Genomic DNA, 23467 nt, shown 5'->3' with positions numbered 1-23467 from the left:
GGAGTAGATACTATTTTGCCATACAGAAAAAAAAAAAAAAGACAGAAATATTGAGTCGGACCTGGAATCCAAATCATCTATCTCTGATCCTGACTACATCTTTCTATAAAATAATCATAAACATTCATTGAGCACATACTATGTGTCCAGCATAGTTCTAAAGTTTTACATGCATAATCCCATTTATAGCTTGTTAAGGCAGACAATATCAATACCTCCATTTTGCAGATGAGGAAACTGAGGTATACAGAGATTAAGTAACTTGCAGGTTGTTGAGTGGCAGAGCCAAGCCCCATCCCAGTGTATCAATATCCAGAGTCTTACTATAAGCACTGAGTTGTACTATAGCCCCATCTATGAGTTTCTGGTCTTTGAGTCACTGGTGTGCTCCTTCACATTCATTTCTTTCTTATGTTAGAGAAGTATTTAACATGACGTACATGAAGCTGTGAGCTTCAGTGTCCCTGCGAGTCTTCGGAATTGCTGGGGATTTTAAGAGTGTTCCAGAAGGAGAAAAACTCGTTTACAACAAGAAACATTTCAATGTAAGCATTTCTGGTAATTTGTCCACAGATCTCAAAAGAAAGAGACCTAAAGCTCCATGGTCCTGGGCATTTGTTATAATTTCTTTCTTTATTCTATATAAATATTCCCTTTCATACCTCCTTTTGTTATTTGTAGTTTGATCTTCTTTTCCTTAGAGAGAGTACCCAAAATTGTAAAAAGTTTTAGTCTCACAAAACCTGGATTCTCCCCCTACTTACCCTTTGGTTTTTTGTTTTTGTTTTTGTTTTTGTTTTTGTTTTTGCAAATAGGAAATTACATCATCCATTTTATAGTTAGGAATGGCTGAATGCTAGGTGCCAATGGGAAGGGCTGGTTGTATAACCAGGATCAGACTGCCTCAGAAGGTAACTGATCATTTCAGGAGCTGTTACAAGTGGATATACTTTATTTTTTAAGGTAGTAGAGGATAACAGATGACCTATTGATTTGAATTATCTTGTAATAATCTGGCATGATGGAAATTTACCTGGCCAAAAAGTACCACCCTGAATCCTAATATTTAATCCAACATTTAAATAACTCTGTGGCTTTCAAACATTTTTTTACTGCAACTCACAAGCAGAAATACATGTTATATGCTTGTCATGGCCCATTGTCTTGGTCCATCTGAACTGCTAAAATAAAATACCACAGACTGGGTAGCTTATAAACAACAGAAATTCATTTCTCACCGTTCTGGAGGCTGGAAAGTTCAAATTAAGGCACCAGTATGGTTGAGTGAAGGCCCTCTTTCTGGTTCATAGCTGGGATTTTTCACTGTGTCTTCATGTGGTAGAAGGGGCTAGGAATCTCTCTGGAGCCTTTTTATAAGGCATTAATCCCATTCATAAGGGTTCCACCCTCCTAATACTATCACCTTTGGGGGTTAGTATCTAAACAGACGAATTCAGACTATAGTACCCATTAAATAGATTTCACAACTCACTAATGGGTGACAGATTTTAATTTGAAAAACAGTGCAAGAGCACATTGGCTCCTTGCAATGGTTTTTTTTTTTTCTACAAGCAATGCATGGACATGGGGAAATGGACTAATCTAGTTGTCCTTCCTTGTCTAATCACTCTCCACAATGAGAAATAGGACTTGCTGTTCCAAAGGGAAACTAATCACTGACAATAAGGAGAAATTAGTCACCCAAAGTATTAATGAGATTGTGATTGGTTTGTTGGTTCATTTATTAATTGGGAGTCAGCCTTTCCATGGCTTTTACTGCCCATTTTACACAGGTGCTCCACACTGGTTCATCGGCTACATTGTCTAATCATCCACAGGAGGCTAATTTAAATAGCTATACTATTGGTGATTAAGCCACCAGTTGATAATGGAACCAGTGGTTGTTAGTTTCAGTTCCCCTCCAAAGAAATTTTTTCCCAAAGTATTTAAATACAGAAACTAACTCAAGATAGTGATTAAGAGACTTGATACACTGGATAAAGAGTGATATTCTTCCGCAGTATACAATTACTGAAAATAGCATACGTTAGCTAAATTGCATGTTTTGTGAAAAAAGAATGTAGAGAATTGAATGAATACTCAATGTCTTTGCTAAAACTACAGACTTTCACAGGGCTTCTGTTTGTAGCCTATGTCTTCCCCAAAATAAAATTCAAGAGTGTAGATACCGTCAGCCTTGGAACGTGAATTCATGAATCAAAGCTCCCTTGTCATGTAAAACTAACTGGTTTGTAATTAGGAAGCTTAGTGTAAATATTAATTGGCAAGGTAGAGTTGCGGATGAAATTTCGGTTATGAATTTAGTACAGTAATTTCTTTTTATCTGTAATGGGGTTTATTTAACAAATGTCAGCCACATGTGGGAATTTGGAAGTCATTGGGAAACTTCACACTGAATCAAAACCTTTAAAATATAAATCTGGAGAGTTTGTAAACACTTTTTAATGCATTTGCAAAATGTATAGTAATCATTGTAACAGCCACTGAGAGCAAGCATCTGTTAAGCAATGATTCCTACTTTTTGGATGAGGTGATCAGTGACCTTTACAGGAGATTTCTTTGGTGTGAGGAAAGCTCTATTCATCACTCACTGAATTACATGAACTATTTTAGCTCACTGAGCTTGATGCAATCTTAACAAATGTCGATTCTTGAGGATGTGAAAAAGTAAGGAAAATTGTCATATAAATCCTTCACTACTATGTAAGCTGTTCCTAATCTTCTTCCCATTATATAAGCCTGACGAGAACCACTTTTGGGTCACTTTATGCTCCAACAATTTGCTCCTCTACCTAAATGCCTGGGCCTTTTTGCCAGTCCCTGTGAATTTTTAACCCATTTATATTTAAGGAATCATCTAAAGAAGATGCAGCTATCTAGCATAAGTCCCACTTGTTCACTCTTGTTCACTGAGAGAGACAGGGTACTATTATGACATGAATGAATGAGAAAACTGAAAGACTGGGGTAGGTAAGGGTGGAAATAAACATTTATTGAACGTTTGTTTAGATCGACTTTCAGTGCCTTTGTTCTGGGCACTATGTCATACTTTTTCCTGACAGCATGTCAATTAAACCTTGATTTCCAAAGGATTTTCATTATCCCTATCTTACAAATGAAGATAATGAGACTCACAGAACTAAATCACTTCTGCAGCAGTTCTGAGAGCTAGTAAGTAGCTGAGTCAGAATCTAAGGAGAAGTGTGTCTGAAGACAAAGTTTATTATAACCTGCTCTTAGAGGTCCCAAATTAGTCCGGGGCTGATCTAGGACTAGAACCCAACCTCCAACTTTTCTAACCAGTGTTCTTTTACTAGACGATGCTGCATCCTAACCTAGCTACAGCTGTATCAATTTGGAGCAAGATTGTCTTCTCAGCAGGGGCACTTGACTAATGAGGTAGCTTAGGTGAAGGGTCCAGAGCTTTCCAGTGAGAGACTAGTCATTCAATTAGTTATCCAACTACATGTTCGTGACACAGCAAACAGAGGGTCTGAGTCGATCAAAATCAATTCTCCTTTCACAAATGTAACCAAGTGTTGTTGTCATCAGGGAAGAAACTTGGTTTCATTAATTAACAAGTAGCTGTGGTAGTTGATTGATGACTGAGCAAAGCAGTCTTGCTTACTCTATAGATGGAGCCTTTTCATTGTGGTCATACTCTGTCTTCAGAGCTTATTTTCAAGCGCTCCAAGCTCAACCTGCCCTATTTTGATTCTCCAGCACAAGATTGTTCTAATCTGTGATTACTTACAAACAATATGAATGACAGTTGTCTACATTTCCTTTCAAAAGTGCTATTGAGTCTCTACTTTGTGGTAACCATTGCTTTTTTGATCAAGACAGACACCAAAAGAAATCATTAACATTGTCCAAGCCAGTTCAATTCAATGAATATCAGCTACCTACTGCATGCCAGGTATAGTCATTGACTCCATGAGGTTACATAGATAAATATGTAGTTTATCAAGGGAGGAGGAAAACATGCACAGATAACCCTAGTGTAAATCACACTGTCCTGTAATTAAGGTACGTGGTAGAAATGGCTACTTCTTGTTAGGAGAATCAGCAATATATCAAAGAAGAGGAAACATTTTATCTGGTTCTAGAAGACAAAGAATGTTTAAATTTTAGTCAGAGAAGCACTTTGGAGGATAGAACAGAGAAAAGAAGGAACATTACAGGCGAGGGAGGCAACGTGAGTAAAGGTATATTGGTGTGAAAACATATGGTTGGAAAAATTCAAGTAGCACCGTACTGAGAGATGAGGAAAGGAAAAAGGCCATTGAGATTCAAGGGGCAGATGAATCTAGAAAATTTTGTGAGGCAAAATTACCAAGCAGTGCTAATGAGTTACAACTTCATTTTGTAGGAAATGAGATTTTATGAAAAATTGTCTAAACGATTTCAAGATGAAAATGACTATCAATAGGTTAAGAAATAGAAAGTGATTCTATCCACCTCAAAATAGTGCTTAAGTTTTAAATAAATTTCACCTAGATTTATATTTTCGAGTGAATTTCAACCTTGGATGTCAATACTCCAACTCACTGCTTGAAATATACTCCCCACTCCAGACTTCTGTTATGAAGCAAATGTGCGAGAAGATAATTTTATCTGAAATACTTAACTGGGGAGAATGATAACATGCAAGAACATTTTCTTTTGGGAGGGTGTAGAGAAAGCTGTCTCAGCTGTGCTGTTCTGAAATCATGATCTCTTAACATGATCACGAGGATTTAATTTGGGAAATACAGTTCTAGAAACAGTAACCGTGCAGGTGCTATGTAGAAATGTTTTGTCTTTCTGATTTAGCAGTGCTACTTGAAGGAGGATGGTAGTCTAGCCTTTACTTTGCCTATTTTATAAAGATTCTGAAGACTCACAGAGCTTGAGCAAGAAGATACCAGAGAATATAAATAACAAAGGGTAAAGAATAATGAATTTGTCCTTATTTTTATTGTCTTTGAGAGGCAAACAAGTTGGTCATCTGGATTCCTTTGCCCCAAGATTGACCTGGCCAATTTTTTAAACCATTTTTCAAAAGATTTTATTTTTAAGTAATCTCTGCCCCAGTGTGGGGCTCAAACCCACAACCCTGAGATCAAGAGTCTCATGCTCCACTGACTGAGTCAGCCAGGTGCCCCTGATCTGGCTGTTTTAATGGCATATATTTCCTAATGTGAGTGTTCTGTGAATGTACTGAATATTTTGTATCTCTTTGCACTATAATGTGCAAGTGTACTCACTTTAACATAGGGCATGTTTCTAATTCTTTTTTTTATTTACTCATGGCTTAATTTTAATCCTTCATTGGTGCTTTAAATGCCTCCAATAAGAATAATGCCAACTAGGGTGATTTTCACCTTTTTAGTAGCAAATGTGAAACATGTGTAACTCATAATCACCTGGTTGTTCTTAGCCCGGGGCATCTGGAGATCTTTTCAAGATTTCTTTTCAAGATTTCTGCTCTCCTCAGGCACTCACCAAAGGGAATGCAAGATTCAGTGGTTTTAACTTACAAATCAAGTCCAGATTTGATTATTAAGGTTTTCTATTTCCTACTTGCTGTCACAAACCCATCCTGAAATTTAATTTCCCTACTAGACATTTCAAGTGAAATGTTTAAATGAAAATGGCCAAACACTAATGAAGACTTCCAACAGGAGAAAGGTGTGAGATTGAGTCAAGAGCTGGGTCTCACATTCGTTTAGGGGGAGGCAAATAGTAAAATATGGATAGTCTCTGTTTTAATGAATCTGTGCATTAAACCCTTTTCCTAACAGTCCCCAAATTTCTATAGTTATAGATACCTATACTGGGCACACTGATTACATACATGTCAATCCAGGTACATTGTAGAGGGGAACTAATTCTTTTCTTGGTCCAGCTGCAAGATGCAGTGGTGGACAAGAAAGAACAGCTTAATTAAAATTCTTTCAAATAAGAATTTATTTTTAGGATCTTTGGTGACAGAGAATCATGAGATGTTTCTGAATTGCTGATTCTACACATAAGTGTTTTGATGTTTGATATAGGTTTTCTTATTTGTGAATAATCATTTTAATGTAATAATGAACGAAAGAAACCCCTCATTTTTTCCATTTATTTGCTATTATTAGTGCTTGAGATGCTCTTCACATAGCCTCCTCTTTGTTGCATTGTGACCTCCTCTGGTGCCCTATACCACACCATCTGCAGTAGCCCCATGGCACTGTTTCTATTACTGTATCATCTTTTCTTTTTTTTTTAAAGATTTTGTTTATTTTTATTTTATTTGAGAAAGAGAATGAGAGATAGAGAGCACGAGAGGGAAGAGGGTCAGAGGGAGAAGCAGACTCCCCGCTGAGCAGGGAGCCCGATGTGGGACTGGATCCCGGGACTCCAAGATCATGACCTGAGCCGAAGGCAGTCGCTTAACCAACTGAGCCACCCAGGCGCCCCTGTATCATCTTTTCTTCATACCAGTTATCACTGTCAGATGTTCTCTTATTGAGGTGATTATATATTATTTTACCATCTCTCCACTCTAGGATTTAAGCTCCTTGAAAGCAGGAACTTTTCTGTCTTGTTCACCATTGTATTCTCACCACCTAAATCTGTCTGTGATGACATGTGAGCTCAGTTATCAACAGGATATAATTTTTTATGAATTTGGGACTTATTGCTCATAGAATTTAGGAAAATATTGTATTCATTTTCCAGGATATAAACTTTTAAAATCCCTTTAAAGTAAATATTTCCATGTGAAAATGTTTGGAGTAAGAAAATATTCATGTGCCTTTTTTGCTTCTGTACTACAACTATCCTGCTACGGACTAAATTGTGTGCCTCCTTCCCTCCACATTCATACACTGAAGCCCTAATCCCTAAAGTGTCTACATTTGGAGATAGGACTTTTAAGAGGTAATTAAGTTAAATGAGATCATAAGGGTGGGACCCCTAATCAGATAGGATCAGTCTCCTTATAAGAAGAAACACCCGAGACCTTACTCTTTCCATCACGTTAAGGACAGAGTGGCTATCTGCAAGCCAGAAATAGAGCTCCCATCAGAAACTAAACTTGTGGGATGCCTGGGTGGCTCTGTCAGTTAAATGCCTTTGGTTCAGATCATGATCCCAGAGTCCTGGGAGCAAGTCCCGCATCAGGCTCCCTGCTGAGTGGGGAGCCTGCTTCTGCCACTCCCCCTGCCTGGTGCTCAATCTCTCTCTCTCTCTCTGTGTCAAATAAAATAAAATCTTAACCAAAAAAAACAAGAAAACCTAAATTTGCAGACTTAATCTTGGACTTCCCAGCCTCTAGAACTATGAAAAAATAATTTTAGTTGTGTCCTATAGTCTATAGTAATTTGTTATGGCAGCCCAGGCAAGCTCATATACTAATTAACAATTATTTTTAATGACTTTATTAGAAAGATTTCTATTTTCCATGCTATATCATGCTGTGTCATTTAGCTCTTATTATGCTTTCATGCCACTGATAACATTACTATGGCTGTGATGATGGGAATGAATGAGGGAGGGAGGAAAGAGTTTTGTAAGATCAAAGTTGAAATTTCACAATATAAAGATTCCTTCTACAAACTTCATCATTTATTATGTGATAGGTTCAAAAAATAGATGGCATTGTATGGACAAGGGACAGCACCTTAATTGTCCTATTACTGCTACTTCCATTTTAGATTGATCAAGGGAATAGTCTTTTGGGAGAAGATATATGTTAAAATGGCATAATATTCTGTGAGACCAGGAAAATGTTAGGGCCCCTGGTTGGCTCGGTCAGTTGAGCATGTGACTCTTGATTCAGGGTCATGAGTTCAAGGCCCACGTTGGCATAGAGATTACTTAAGGAAATTCAAAAGGAAAGAAAGGAAGAGAAAAAGAAAGAAAAAGAAATTGTTTGGGTGTTCAATTTTTGAGCATTCCTTGGACCTTAGGAAAGCAGAGGAAGACCAAAATCATGAGGATAAAATAATTTCTAAGTCCTTCTGAGCTATTTTCAGGAAGCAGATAGAGCACACACAGGGCAAAAATCAACTAATGTGTATCCATAGTTAACTTAGAAACACCTCCAAACATTTGGCGACCTAGTTTTCTATTTTGTTTTCAAGACATAAAGGCTACAGGTGTCTGTGAAAGTGAAGAAAAGTCAGTGTAGCTAAAAGTTCATCCAAATAATGATTATTTTTAAAGTTATATTGGTCATTTAAAAATGCTTTCTATCCTAATAAGCAAAATTAATGGTGAAGCAGGTGCATACATTGTTTTAATTAACAACAGCTGTGCTATAGCAACATTATAGGAGCTTATTATGGCATCATTTATTAAGAATATGTTACCAATGCATTTTATAACATGCATTATAAAAAGTTATTAAAGGATATGACTACATCTTAGAATCGTTCAATAAATATTAATAAAGCATTTATGATTGTGCCCTTAATTTAAAATGCTATCATTATCTTTCAAGCAGGTGTCAGCATCAAGTGCCAACAAGCCATTCCTGACCACATCAATGGTAATAGTGATTAGGAGTTTCCCTGAGGATGTGTTAAACATCTTCCCCCTTTATTAGTTTGAAAGTACCCACTTTCTAAATGGTAGCTCCTCAATCTCTCTGTGTGTTCTCTGAATTTCAGTAGGAAGAAAGAAAAAAAAGAAACTTAATTCCCCCAAATCTTACCTACTGAGTTTTAAACTGCAGCTACTTGTAACTCATGTATTAGACACTGACTATGGTTGACTCGTCCATGCCATATGTAAGGAAGGTGTGCTTAATTTTCTTTTAATTCTGTTTTATACATTACTAAATATATTTATTGAAAAAGAATACTTTTCTTAAGGCCCGGTGGGATCCCATAGCTCATTAATTACTTTGAAACCTCATCAGTCAGCTTGCAATTTGCTATTACTTAGGTAACAGTGCTGAATGGAGTGGCTAAAAACAGGGCCATTTATTTCAATTAATCATTTGTTTTATGCAATATCAGCTTGGAAAAATAATAGTAAGGAGTCTTCCCTAGATGAATGTGCTGAAAATAGATGTAACTTTTTTAAAATTAGAGACTCTTGGGTAAATCAATGAAAAATTCTGAAACATGTTTCTTTTAAAACAGAGAATTCAGTGGAATTTAAGAAACAAGACAGAGGATCATAGGGGAAAGGAGGGAAAAATAAAACAAGATGAAATCAGAAAGGGAGACAAACCATAAGAGACGCTTAATCATAGGAAACAAACTGAGGATTGCTGGAGGGGAAGAGGGTGGGGAAATGGGGTTGCTGGGTGATGGACATTAAGGAGGGCACGTGATGTAATTAGCACTTGGTATTATATAAGACGGATGAATCACTGAACTCTACCTCTGAAACTAATAATACACCATGTTAATTAATTGGATTTATTTATTTATTTTTTTTATTATGCTGTGTTAATCACCATACATTATATCATTAGTTTTTGATGTACTGTTCCATGATTCATTGTTTGCCTATAACACCCCTGGGCTCCATTCAGTACGTGCCCTCTTTAATATCCATCACCAGGCTAACCCATCCCCCCAACCCCTCCCCTCTGGAAACCGCAGTTTGTTTCTCAGAGTCCATAGTCTCTCGTGGTTTGTCTCCCCCTTCCATTTCCCCGCCTTCATTTTTCCCTTCCTGCTATCTTCTTTTTTTTTTTTTTTAACATATAATGTATTATTTGTTTCGGAGGTACAGGTCTGTGATTCAACAGTCTTATACAATTCACAGCACTCACCATAGCACATACCCTCCCCAATGTCTATCACCCAGCCACCCCATCCCTCCCACCCCCCACCACTCCAGCAACCCTCAGTTTGTTTCCTGAGATTAAGAAATCCTCATGTCACTGAGGTCATATGATACATGTCTTTCTCTGATTGACTTTTTTCGCTCAGCATAATACCCTCCAGTTCCATCCATGTTGTTGCAAATGGCAAGATTTCATTCCTTTTGATGGCTGCATAATATTCCATTATATATATATATATATATGTATGTATATGTATATACCACATCTTCTTTATCCATTCATCAGTTGATGGACATCTTTGTTCTTTCCATAGTTTGTCTACTGTGGACATTGCTGCTATAAACATCGGGGTGCATGTACCCCTTCGGATCCCTACATCTGTGTCTTTGGGGTAAATACCCAGTAGTGCAATTGCTGGGTCATATAGTAGCTCTATTTTCAACTTTTTGAGGAACCTCCATACTGTTTTCCAGAGTGGCTGCACCAGTTTGCATTCCCACCAACAGCGTCGGAGGGTTCCCCTTTCTCCGCATCCTTGCCAACATCTGTCGTTTCCTTACTTGTTAATTTTAGCCATTCTGACTGGTGTGAGGTGCTATCTCATTGAGGCTTTGATTTGGATTTCCCTGATGCCGAGCGATGTTGAGCACTTTTTCATATGTCTGTTGGCCATTTGGATGTCTTCTTTGGAAAATGTCTGTTCATGTCTTCTGCCCATTTCTTGATTGGATCATTTGTTCTTTGGGTGTTCAGTTTGATAAGTTCTTTATAGATTTTGGATACTAGCCCTTTATCTGATCTGTCATTTGCAAATATCTTCTCCCGTTCTGTCGGTTGTCTTTTGGTTTTTTTGACTGTTTCTTTCGCTGTGCAAAAGCTTTTATCTTGATGAAGTCCCAATAGTTCATTTTTGCCCTTGCTTCCCTTGTCTTTGGTGATGTTTCTAGGAAGAAGTTGCTGTGGCTGAGGTCGAAGAGGTTGCTGCCTGTGTTCTCCTCTAGGATTTTGATGGACTCCTGTCTCACATTGAGGTCTTTCATCCATTTTGAGTCTATTTTTGTGTGTGGTGTAAGGAAATGGTCCAGTTTCATTCTTCTGCATGTGGCTGTCCAATTTTCCCAACACCATTTGTTGAAGAGACTGTCTTTTTGCCATTGGACATTCTTTCCTCTTTGTCAAAGATTAGCTGACTGTAGAGTTGAGGGTCCATTTCTGGGCTCTCTATTCTGTTCCATTGATCTATGTGTCTATTTTTGTGCCAGTACCATACTGTCTTGATGACGACAGCTTTGTAATAGAGCTTGAAGTCCAAACTTGTGATGCCACCAGCTTTGCTTTTCTTTTTCAACATTCCTCTGGCTATTCGGGGTCTCTTCTGGTTCCATACAAATTTTAGGATTATTTGTTCCTCTTTGAAAAAAGTGAATGGTATTTTGATAGGGATTGCATTGAATATGTAGATTGCTCTAGGTAGCATTGACATCTTCACAGTATTTGTTCTTCCAATCCATGAGCATGGAACATTTTTCCATTTCTTTGTGTCTTCCTCAATTTCTTTCATGAGTATTTTATAGCTTTCTGAGTATAGATTCTTTGCCTCTTTGGTTAGATTTGTTCCTAGGTATCTTATGGTTTTGGTTGCAATTGTACATGGGATCAACTCCTTAATTTCTCTCTCTTCTGTCTTGTTGTTGGTGTATAGGAATTCCACTGATTTCTGTGCATTGATTTTATATACTGCCACTTTACTGAATTCCTGTATGAGTTCTAGCCGTTTTGGGGTGGAGTCTTTTGGGTTTTCCCCATAAAGTATCATATCGTCTGCAAAGAGTAAGAGTTTGACTTCCTCCTTGCCGATTTGGATGCCTTTGATTTCTTTTTGTTATCTGATTGCTGTGGCTAGGACTTCTAATACTATGTTGAATAGCAGTGGTGATAGTGGACATCCCTGCCATGTTCCTGACCTTAGGGGGAAAGCTCTCAGCTTTTCCCCATTGAGAATGATATTCGCCCTGGGTTTTTCATAGATGGCTTTTATGATATTGAGGTATGTGCCCTCTATGCCTATACTCTGAAGAGTTTTGATCAAGAAAGGATGCTGTACTTTGTCAAATGCTTTTTCTGCATCTACTGCGAGGATCATATGGTTCTTGTTCTTTCTTTTATTAATGTATTGCATCACGTCAATTGATTTGTGGATGTTGAACCAACCTTGCAGCCCAGGAATAAATCCCACTTGGTCGTGGTGAATAATCCTTTTAATGTACTGTTGGATCCTATTGGCTAGAATTTGGTGAGAATTTTTGCATCCATGTTCATCAAGGATATTGGTCTGTAATTCTCCTTTTTGATGGGGTCTTTGTCTGGTTTGGGGATCAAGGTAATGGTGGCCTCCTAAAATGAGTTTGGAAGTTTTCCTTCCATTTCTATTTTTGAACAGTTTCAGAAGAATAGGTATTAATTCTTCTTTAAATGTCTGGTAGAATTCCCCTGGGAAGCCATCTGGCCCTGGGCTTTTGTTTGTTGGGAGATTTTTGATGACGGCTTCAATTTCCTTAGTGGTTATAGGTCTGTTCAGGTTTTCTATTTCTTTCTGGTTCAGTTTTGGTAGTTTATACATCTCTAGGAATGCATCCATTTCTTCCAGATTATCTAATGCTGGCATATAGTTGCTCATAATATGTTCTTATAACTGTTTGTATTTCTTTGGTGTTGGTTGTGGTCTCTCCACTTTCATTCATGATTTTATTGATTTGGGTCGTTTCTCTTTTCTTTTTGATCAGTCTGGCCAGGGGTTTATCAATCTTGTTAATTCTTTCAAAGAACCAGCTCCTAGTTTCGTTGATCTGTTCTACTGTTCTTTTGGTTTCTAGTTCATTGATTTCTGCTCTGATCTTTATTATTTCTCTACTGGGTATAGGCTTTATTTGCTGTTCTTTCTTCAGCTCCTTTAGGTGTAGGGTTAGGTTGTGTATTTGAGACCTTTCTTGTTTCTTGAGAAAGGCTTGTATTGCTATATACTTTCCTCTCAGGACTGCCTTTGCTGCATCCCAAAGATTTTGAACAGTTGTGTTTTCATTTTCATTGGTTTCCATGGATTTTTTTAATTCTTTAATTTCCTGGTTGACCCATTCATTCTTTAGTAGGGTGCTCTTTTGCCTCCATGTATTTGAGTTTCTTCCAACTTTCCTCTTGTGATTGAGTTCTATTTTCAAAGCATTGTGGTCTGAAAATATGCAGGGAATGATCCTGATCTTTTGGTACCGGATGAGACTTCATTTGTGACTAGGATGTGATCTATTCTGGAGAATGTTCCATGGGCATTAGAGAAGATGTGTATTCCGTTGCTTTGGGATGGAATGTTCTGAATATATCTGTGAAGTCCATTTGGTCCAGTGTGTCATTTAAAGCCTTTATTTCCTTGTTGATCTTTTGCTTAGATGATTTGTCCGTTTCAGTGAGGGGGGTGTTAACGTCCTCCACTATTATTGTATTGTTGTCAATGTGTTTCTTTGCTTTTGTTATTAATTGGCTTATATAAGTGACTGCTCCCATTTTAGGGGCATAGATATATACAATTGTTAGATCTTCTTGTTGGATAGACCCTTTAAGTAGGATATAGTGTCCTTCCTCATCTCTTATTATAGTCTTTGGTTTAAAATCTAATTTGTCTGATATAAGGATTGCCACCCCAGCTTTCTTTTGGTGCCTATTAGCATGGTAAATGGTTTTCCACGCCCTCACTTTCAATCTGGGGGTGTCTTTGGTTCTAAAATGAGTCTCTTGCAGACAGAATATCAATGGGTCTCATTTTTCTTATCCTATCTCATAGCCGGTGTCTTTTGATTGGGGCATTTAGCCCATTTACATTCAGGGTAACTTTTGAAAGATAGGATTTTAGTGACATTGTATTGCCTGTAAGGTGACTGTGACTGTATATTGTCTCAGTTCCTTTCTAGTCTATGTTACTTTTAGGCTCTCTCTTTGCTTAGAGGACCCCTTTCAATATTTCTTGGAGGGCTGGTTTCATGTTTGCAAATTCCTTGAGTTTTTGTTTGTCCTGGAAGCTTTTTATCTCTCCTTCTATTTTCAATGACAGCCTAGCTGGATATAGTATTCTTGGCTGCATGTTTATCTCATTTAGTGCTCTGAAGATATCATGCCAGTCCTTTCTGGCCTGCCAGGTCTCTGTGGATAGATCTGTTGCCAATCTAATGTTTCTACCATTATAGGTTACAGATCTCTTCTCCTGAGAGGCTTTCAAGATTTTCTCTTTGTCTCTGAAACTTGTAAGTTTTCCTATTAGATGTCAGGGTGTTGACCTATTTTTGTTGATTTTGAGGGGGGTTCTCTGTGCGTCCTGGATTTTGATGCCTGTTTCCTTCCCCAAATTAGGTAAGTTCTCTGCTATAATTTGCTCCAATATACCTTCTGTTCCTCTCTCTCTTTCTTCTTCTTCTGGGATCCCAATTATGCTAATATTGTTTTGTCTTATGGTATCACTTATCTCTCAAATTCTGCCCTTGTGTTCCAGTAGTTGTTTATCTGTCTTTTTCTCAGCTTCTTTATTTTCCATCATTTGGTCTTCTATATCACTAATTCTCTCTTCTGCCTCATTTATCCCAGCAGTTAGAGCCTCCATTTTTGATTGCACCTCATTAATAGCCTTTTTGATTTCAACTTGGTTAGATTTTAGTTCTTTTATTTCTCCAGAAAGGGTTTCCCTAATATCTTCCTTGCTTTTTTCAAGCCCAGCTAGTATCTTTAAAATTATAATTCTGAACTCTAGTTCTGACATCTTACTAATGTCCATATTGATTAGGTCCCTGGCCGTCGATACTGCCTCTTGTTCTTTTTTTTTTTTGAGGTGATTTTTTTCCGTCTTGTCATTTTGTCCAGAGGAGAATAGATGAATGAGAGAACAAAATGTTAACAGGGTAACAACGACCCTAGAAAAATATACACTAAACAAATCGGAAGAGACCTGAAACCGGGGGAAAAGAAAGGGAAAGAAAGAAAGAAGAAAAGAAAAGATAAAAACAAACAAACAAACAACAGAATATGATCAAATATGATTAGGCTGTTGTATAGATCAGTGCCACACACTAGATTTTGGGCGTATTTTGGTCTATTAGAAGAAAGTGCCTCCCAAAATTTTAAAGAAAGAAAAACTTATATATGTACTAAAATAAGGGTAAATACGATGAAGGGATGGAATATGACTGTAAAGATGGAAATTATAAAAGATTTTATAAAGGGAATTTATAAGATAAGAAGTTGGTTGAAAAAAGAAAGAAGAGGATTTAAAAAAAAAAGGGAGAGAATGTGATCAGGCAGGAGACTAGAACAAAGCCATACACTGTAGATTTAGGGTATATTTTGGTCTGTTAGAAGAAACTGTATCCTAAAATTTTAAAGAGAGAACAACTTATATATATATACCAAAAGTAAGGTTAATTACTATGAAGGGATAGAATATGACTCTAAAAATGAAAAATAAAAATGATTTTTTAAAAAAGGGATTGATAAGATGTTGGTTGAAAAAGGGAAAAAGAAAAATTCAAAAAAATAGAAAAAGAAAATTAAAAAAATTAACTTTGAAAGGCTAAAGAATCATGGGAAAAAAGGTATGAATTCTATGTGCAGTATTCCCCTAGCACTGGAGTTCCGCCGTTCTCATTGATCGGTAAACTTGGTCTTGGCGGGCTGTTCTTGCTGATCTTCTGGGGGAGGGGCCTGTTGCTGTGGTTCCCATGTCTTTGCCGGAGGCGGAATTGCCCCGCCCTTGCCTGGCCTGGCTAAGCAATCTGCTCCGGTTTGCTCTCAGTTTCTTTTGTTCCCTGCAAGTTTTCCACACAGCTTTGGAGGATGCGAGTGAAAATGGCAGCCTCCCAATCTCCGCCCCGCAGGAGCTAAGAACTTGGGACCCCACTCCTCAGTGCGCCCACAGAGAAAAGCAGTCAATCACTCCCATCTCCCCAGTCTCTGGCCACACTCCGTGCTCCCCTGACCTGTGACCGAGCGTTTCTCTCTCTGGCACCCAACCCCGTGTGGAGTCTCCAAACCCAACAGATCCCTGTGGTGCGCTCCCACGCCGCTCCTCCCAGGGGAGGAAGGGGAGTCTCCCTGGATCTGCCGCTTGTTGGGTGCCTTCCAGAAAGTGGTCGGTTTTCTGTTCAGAGAGTTGCTGCTATTCTTTTCTTAGATCTCCTGTTGAGATCGTAGGTGTTCAGAATGGTTTGATCCCTCTCTAGCTGAATTCCTGGGACCAGACGAAATTTAGGTCTCCTACTCCTCTGCCATCTTGCCTAATTAATTGAATTTAAATAAAAAAATTAGGCCTTCCCTTAAAAAAAAGAAAGAAAAATTCCAAGACCTGTAAACTGTAGCTGTGATGGCTAAGATCTAAAATCAAACAAAAACAATCATAGAATTAACATCGTTCCTAGCCTTATGATATATATTACAGAACAATGAATAATTAGTATTTAGTTATAATTCTTTTACTTTTCTTAAATGGAGTCCTACAATGTGATATTTTTCTCCCCATAAAAGCCCATTTGCAATGAAGTTGGTATTTCTGGACTAACCAAGCAAATGTTGACATCACCTTTCATTGTCAGTGGATAAATAAATCTATTGAACTCACTATCTTCACTTAAGCTAGCTTTTTTCTTTCTATATTAAATCCTTTAAACTAAGATAGAAATTTACAACAACACTTTTGGCTGAGGAATGCTTATGAACTTTCGTCTCCCGTCTTAACCAAACAAATCCAGAAGACCACCATGTTTCCTATCTAATGGGTCCTATTCTTAAAGTTTTCTTTCATATAAAGAAAGGGTAACAAAAAATAAGTGTTGACAAGGATATGGAGAAATTAGAACCCTTGCACATGATTGGTCAATACAAAATGGTGTAGCCTTTTTGGAAAATAGTATAAGGTTCCTCAAAAAATTAAAAATATAACTACCAGCAACTGATCCAGAAATCCCACTTGGGGATATATATCCAAAAAAAAAAAAATGAAATCAGGATCTTGAACAGATATTTGCATTCCAAGTTCATTCAGTATTATTCAAAATAGCTAGGAATTTGGATCCAGGATAGAAATGGTGTAAGCTTACAAGATGTGCAGATGTGAGCCCACTGCCTTGAATAAATTCAACCTCATCTCTTAAGGTTGGTAACTAAAGAAAAATGACCCTGTGCAGCAGAATGATATCGCTTTAAATTTATTTTTTAAAGATTTTATTTATTTATTTGAGAGAGAGAGAGCACGCACGCGCACGAGCAGGGGGAGAGGCTGAGGGAGAGGGAGAAGCAGTTTCTCTGCTGAGCAGGGAGCCCCATGCGGTGCTGGATCCAGGACCGTGGAATCATGACCTGATCTGAAGGCAGACGCTTAACCAAGTCAGCCACCCCAGGTGCCCCTCACTTTAAATTTATTATCTCAAATCTCAGATAGGCTCTCTCTCTCCAGGATTGTTACAGTATTTGTATAATAAGTTTCATGCCTTGCTTTCCATGATGGTGATTTCATAATTTCTCCTCTCTCTTCAAATGTTCCATATCAGCATTTCACTCACAATCAACTTCATTCTTGCTTTAAAAAAAAGAAAAAGAAACAGATAGAGTATCACTTGCTTATCTACCCACCACCAAATCTGCAAACATTTACAGATCTTTTTCCCCCTAATACAGCTAAGCAAAAGTTTCTCTTCCTTTCAAGAAAAGTCCTTCTCCAAGTGTGTTGTATTCATCATCATCCACCGGCTTAGTCTGGCTTCTCTCAGCTGAATCAGTGTTCTCTCTCTCTCTGAAGGGGACCATACCCTGTGGCTTTCAACCTGCTCTGCATTTCTCATCTCTAAACCATGCAGACAAACCTCCATGGAACCCCTTATCTTTTCCCATTTATCACACCATTTTTCTGCTCCCCATCACAGCCAGCTACTCTTCTTGATTTCTCCACTTCCTCATATTTGTTCTCCTGTCATTCTAATTCAGTTTGGCATCTACGCCTCAAGAAAAACAACTTTTGAGCAGGATGCCAGATGCACTAGGACACCTTCTGTCCTTATCATATTCGACCTGTCAGCATTATTCAACATCGTTATTTACTCCTTTTAAATATTGGCACAACAGCTGAGTTTGAGAACCCTAACAGAAAGATATCACATGCATTCAAATTGCTGTTTGATTTTGACTCCACCTGTCTACAATCCACGCAAGAATAATCAAGTCTGAGGCAACTTGGTAAAATATGAACTTTCACTTTTACACCTAGCCCCTGAAGACACAGCCCAATTAACAACTCTGACTAAGCTCTTCCTACAAAAATGGAATCCGGCTCTGTAATTCCTTCATTTCATCCATTATAACTTAAATCATTACCTTGTTTCCCTCATTGATTATAACTACCTTCTTGGGTCTTGTCCTGCCTCAAAGAGGTTTTAATTGCCACAGCAATTCTTCAGACATATGGCCTATTATTGATTTAGTTCATCCTGAATCTGCCCTGTGTTCTTAACCAGCCCCATCCTTTTTCTCTTTGGCTTTGTCCAACTATGCCCCCTGGTTTTATTCTGGTTTTGTTTTTCACAATCCTTCTTGAAGAAGAATGCCGCAGTCTGGACATTTACTCCACTTCATTGTCTACAGTATTCACTGACTTATCTAGTACTATTTACCATTTTTTTAATCCACTGAAACTCATTTTTGCTCATGGGTTTCTGAATTGGACCTACTTGTAAGGAGTGAAAACATTATTCCTGACATGTTTGGATTTCAAAGCATTTAGATCTCAGCTACTCTTTTGGTCTTTTCAAAAGTGCATCCCCTTGTATGTGTCAGAGTGACATGAACTTCCTGGTTCTCAAATCCACACTCAATTCGTTTTTATTCTGGGACACAGGATAATGCAGAATCTCCATAAAGTAAGCTTGCAGATATTTTTGCCTAGAAAACATGTTTGGAAGGGCCACCTAACATTTGCATCTGTGCATCTGTGCCATTTTAAGGTTTTGTCAAAACTTACAAGTAACAAAATTGTTATATGGTGCCTAATATACTAAGAATTAATCATCTTAATTTACATCAGTCTTTCAAAGTTACCAAAATGATGTCTGGAGCTTAAAACAAAACAAAAAACAAATGACAACAAAGAAAACCTCAAATATTTCCAAAATGTAAAAGATAAAAAATATCAAAAAGCTTACTTTTCCATCATCTCCTTAAGAGATGGTTTCACCAATCGCTTTTATATAGAGGTGTGAAGCTGAAGATGGGCATCTGAAAGAACCATCTATCATAAACTGTGAGAATGATTAATCCTCTGGGTCATATATTCTCCCATCACTTGCTCATGGCCAAATTCCTCTGGAGCCTAAAATGAATCCCATTTGTGCTCTGGGCCCAGAACACCAAGCTCATTTGCATAATATATTTAGCACTCACTGGATGTGAAGTGTAGATTAATAATCTGATTTGGAGAGTAGTGAACAGTTGTTTTGTAAAGTTACAACTGTTACTGATTTTGGGGTGCTTGAGTTACAAATCCAGCGACAAGGAGCGTGTCGATCCAAACATGTTTGTGCCGCAGAAATAAGTATCATGGAGATACCAATATTCGAATTTAAAATATGGCAGTATCGTCCGACAGTTGCTGCCTTTTGGTGGGCAGTTCAGTGAATCTGCCAACATATTCATGCGAATAATTGTTCATGATCACACAAAATCCCTTGACTGCTGTTGTTTGCACCATCCACGCAACGCTATAGCAGGAGTTTTGGAAATACCTTTGAATTTTTCTGAATGGAACACATACTCAAGGGGACAGAGAAGGGTTCAAACTGGGTTGCATTTATTTTTGGTCCTCTGTCTGTTTTCCTCATACCTCACAGCACTTCAATCCAAAGAATATTTTTATCAAATTTAGAACTTCTTGGTTCAGTCAGGTGTTAATTGAATACTGCATCTATAGCACCAGAGAGGTAGATTGTCTGAAAGTAAATTATTTCCACTTTTGAGAGGCTATAACCACCCGAATACCACCCATCACTATTGAGCATGTATAAGTTTCTTTAATAATGTTTTTACCTATAAATGATCTTTTGGCAGGGGCCATGTGACCACAACAAAGTCACTGGAAATCTTTGAAAAAGAAAATATTTTGGTATAAAGAGTACAAAAAATGACACTTTGTTGCAGTTTTTCCAAGCAAATTATAACTGCCTGTCATGCAGACAAGGGTTGCCATGGTAAGCAGTTTTTGTGAATAGGTAAACCATATAAAAGTGACACAGAGCATGTTTGAAGCTGTGGGAAAGGGAAGTTCAGGTTGCCTGGAGCAAGAATAAGTTCAGTATTTAAAATCATGGGAGAACCACAACACCCTTTCCCAAATGGGTGGTGCACGCAAATGTCTAGTTTTCTTTCTCAGGTGGTTTCTCTTTAAGATGGTTAGCATAGGAAATACTACTAATTAATGGGACCAGAGGATCACAGAAATATTACCAGCAGGTTAGGATTCATTGTTTGTTGGTTCTAAGGAAAATGAACTTCTCACATCTTCAGTATACATTGTTGTCATGGTGCCAGGGAGATAGCAGAACTTCAGATATGTGGTCCTCAAACAATAGCCAAAAGGCTGGTAAAATCCCCTAACTCTAATATATTAGAGTTAGTAAAGTTATTTAGTAGGACAGTCTCATTTTTCTAGTTATCCCTAATTCAAGAACTCTCCTGTTTACTGCTTCACTTGGTATTGAACAAAACGGAGACATTAGTCAATGTATATCCCAGTGTTTATGCTTCTGTGCGCTCTCACTTTTAGGCCCTCTTTTTTCTAGCAACACTTTTCTTCAGTGATTCACCTAGCCTCGCAGCTTTAATACTCTGTGTGGGCTGTTGGCTCCCTCATCTAAACAGGGAAACCTCCAGCCCAGAGCTCCCTGCCCCCATCCTCAGTTCAGTACATACACTGCGCCTACACATATCTCTGTTTGCATCTCTAACAGATACCCTCCTCATCAATATAGTAAGCTAATCATGAGCTAAGTTATCTTCTTCCACATAAAATGTCTAAAAAAATGGCAGATGTTGGGATTTAAGCAGATAAAGTAATTAGGTATTCAAAAATGAGAAAAGAGAATACACAAATAGAAAACTCTTAGGAGTCCCAGAAGATGGCAAACAGATAGGATTTGTTGAATACTGGAAGTGGAGGTGAGAAAAAATGGGGAAGAGGAGGAGGAGGAAAGGAAAGCTGCTTGGGATACCTCAGCAAGGGCAGCCAGGTGAATTGACAGTGTCACAGTCTAGACCAAGCATCTATGACAGGGATTTCTTTTTCCAAGTAGTGCCAGGGGTGTGTGAGCTTGGGTCGGAGAGACATGGCCACACCCAGGGTGCTGGCAGTGCCTGGGAAAAATGGAAATCATCTGTACCCAGAAGACTAGCTGCTCAGGTACAGCACCAGGAAGCATGTCCCACTCCCCCTCAAAGCTCAGTGAGAAATGGCCAGAGTGTCTTCTCAGCAGACTCTCCCATCCTTCCCCTTGGTAGGTCTTAGACTCATACAGACATTGTTTCACAGGATGTCACAGTCTCAAGGATGGACACAAAATCAAGAATTGCCAAATACCATGAAAAACCAAGAGCTTGAAAACTAAAACAATAGGATCAATAAATACAAATGCTTGGACTAGAAGAAACAGAATTAATGGAGCAAAGGCAAAAAATATATATATATAAAAATAAGAATAATGGCTATACTCAGAGGGATAAAGCAAAAGACCATGCTCATAAAACACATGCATAAGAACAGGCTATTCTAAGCCATTCTGTTATAGGATCGTCTGAAAGAGCTGGCCTTCAAAGAAGCAGAGACTCAGAAGTTGCCAGTCCAGAGGAATGTGGTTATTCCAAGGCAGTCAGCAAATAGAGAATGACAGTCTGAAGGTAGCACTGTAGTTGTGAGCTATAGCAGAGGACCTCAGAGCCTTAGGCAGGGGCTTTAAATTATATCTGAAATACCTACCCTCTCCCCATACACACCTGCAGCCATCCCCTTCCTTGCCAGGGTCTCTAAGGAGATGATAGTCTTTTTCAGGAACCACAACTGGGTGGGGACAATAATGGTATACATATGACATTCACGGGATTCTCAGGAATGGAGGAGAACACTTACAGAAAAATCAAGATGCCATGCTAACTTAAGATTGGGGGCTCTGAGTGTTGAGATTTGGGAATGCCCAGAAGTTAAATATGGCCTAGGGATACAAATATAGAAAGACATAGTTTCTCCATTATGGAGATGAAAACTAATTAGAATAAAAGTAATAAGTAATAACAATAAACCTTATTGATTCTTCTGTGTCAGACTCTGCTAAACGGTTTACATACTTTATTCCATTCAAGCTTTTTAGAAATCACACAAAATCAGTACAATTATTATCAATTTTCAGATGAAGAAAATGAAGCTTGTAATGATAATGTGACTTATCTGAACCGGCTAGGTTTGGAGTCAGTTGAATGCAAACAGTTCAGAGGGCATCTGCTTAACCACTGTGTTCATTGGCTTCCTAATAGCGCTGTGAGGAAACAAACCTATTAACATTACAGTCACAGTATCCCCTAATCACATGAAAAACAAACTTGCAATTGCCCTTCGAATTCCTGGAGGCACATCATGCCTCCAACATACAGAATATTAAGGCAGCAGCACCATAGAAGGGCGTGCTGTTAGCTAGTGCCTGGTTGGCTACTCGAATGCGAGGTGGAGGAGGAAGCTTGGAGCAGGGGTTCAGCTGGAGCCGGGGGTAGGAAATACAGATTTCAATGGGAATGCATATTTTTGCCCAGAGGAGTCCAGGAAGGATTCTCAAGGGCAGTAATGTTTGAATAAACCCCGGACTGGGAATATAGCAGAAGAAGACGATAGTCAGGCGGCTTGGGTTGAAGATCTCTAGTCCATGGGAAAATAGGCCAAGGAAAAACAGGATCCCAAGGTGGGACAACTGAACTACTATATGTATATCCTATTAAAGACTGAGACTCAGGGAGATAAGACGGGGCCAGAGTCAAAAGGGATGTTAATAAGAAGGCAAAAATCCAATTAATGAAACTGTGAGATAAGATCCAAGGAACATCAATCAGTAAGTTGGCTTGAAATGAATTCCTTGAGAATGGAACTAGAGCTTTGACTCCCCTAAGACAGGATTCATTGCAATAAAGGAACCTTTGCTGAGCCTGTGGGGGTGTACCCAGTCACAAAAGAGGAAGAATATGAGAAAGAATAACCAGGCATCTGTCACTATCTAGTAATCTAGTCTCTGGCATTTTTTTTCCCTCTAATGTGTTTTTAGGTGTTATGTAAAAGTTTCTCCTTCTTCAGTACCCAACACACACACACACACACACGCACACGCACACACACACACATACACACACACACGTTGGTAACTGGATGTTATTTTCTTTGTTGTTTTAAATCAGGCAGCATTGTTGAAGTATTATCAAGAGATGAAATTCTTTTGCCCTGTCTAAAGTTGGAAGTAACATGAAACTTACTTAGATTTATGTAGATCATCTTTAATGAGTGTTTGAGTCAATAAATCTCAGAACTACCAAACGGTAACAATATATAACATTATTGAGTTCTTATAGAAG

The sequence above is a fragment of the Callorhinus ursinus genome, unplaced genomic scaffold (assembly GCF_003265705.2).
Source record: "Callorhinus ursinus isolate GAN/ISIS: 27379988/994484 unplaced genomic scaffold, GSC_fseal_2.0 scaffold25, whole genome shotgun sequence".
Taxonomy (NCBI): domain Eukaryota; kingdom Metazoa; phylum Chordata; class Mammalia; order Carnivora; family Otariidae; genus Callorhinus; species Callorhinus ursinus.
The sequence above is the reverse complement of the archived record's forward strand: the minus strand, read 5'-3'. Positions refer to the sequence as shown.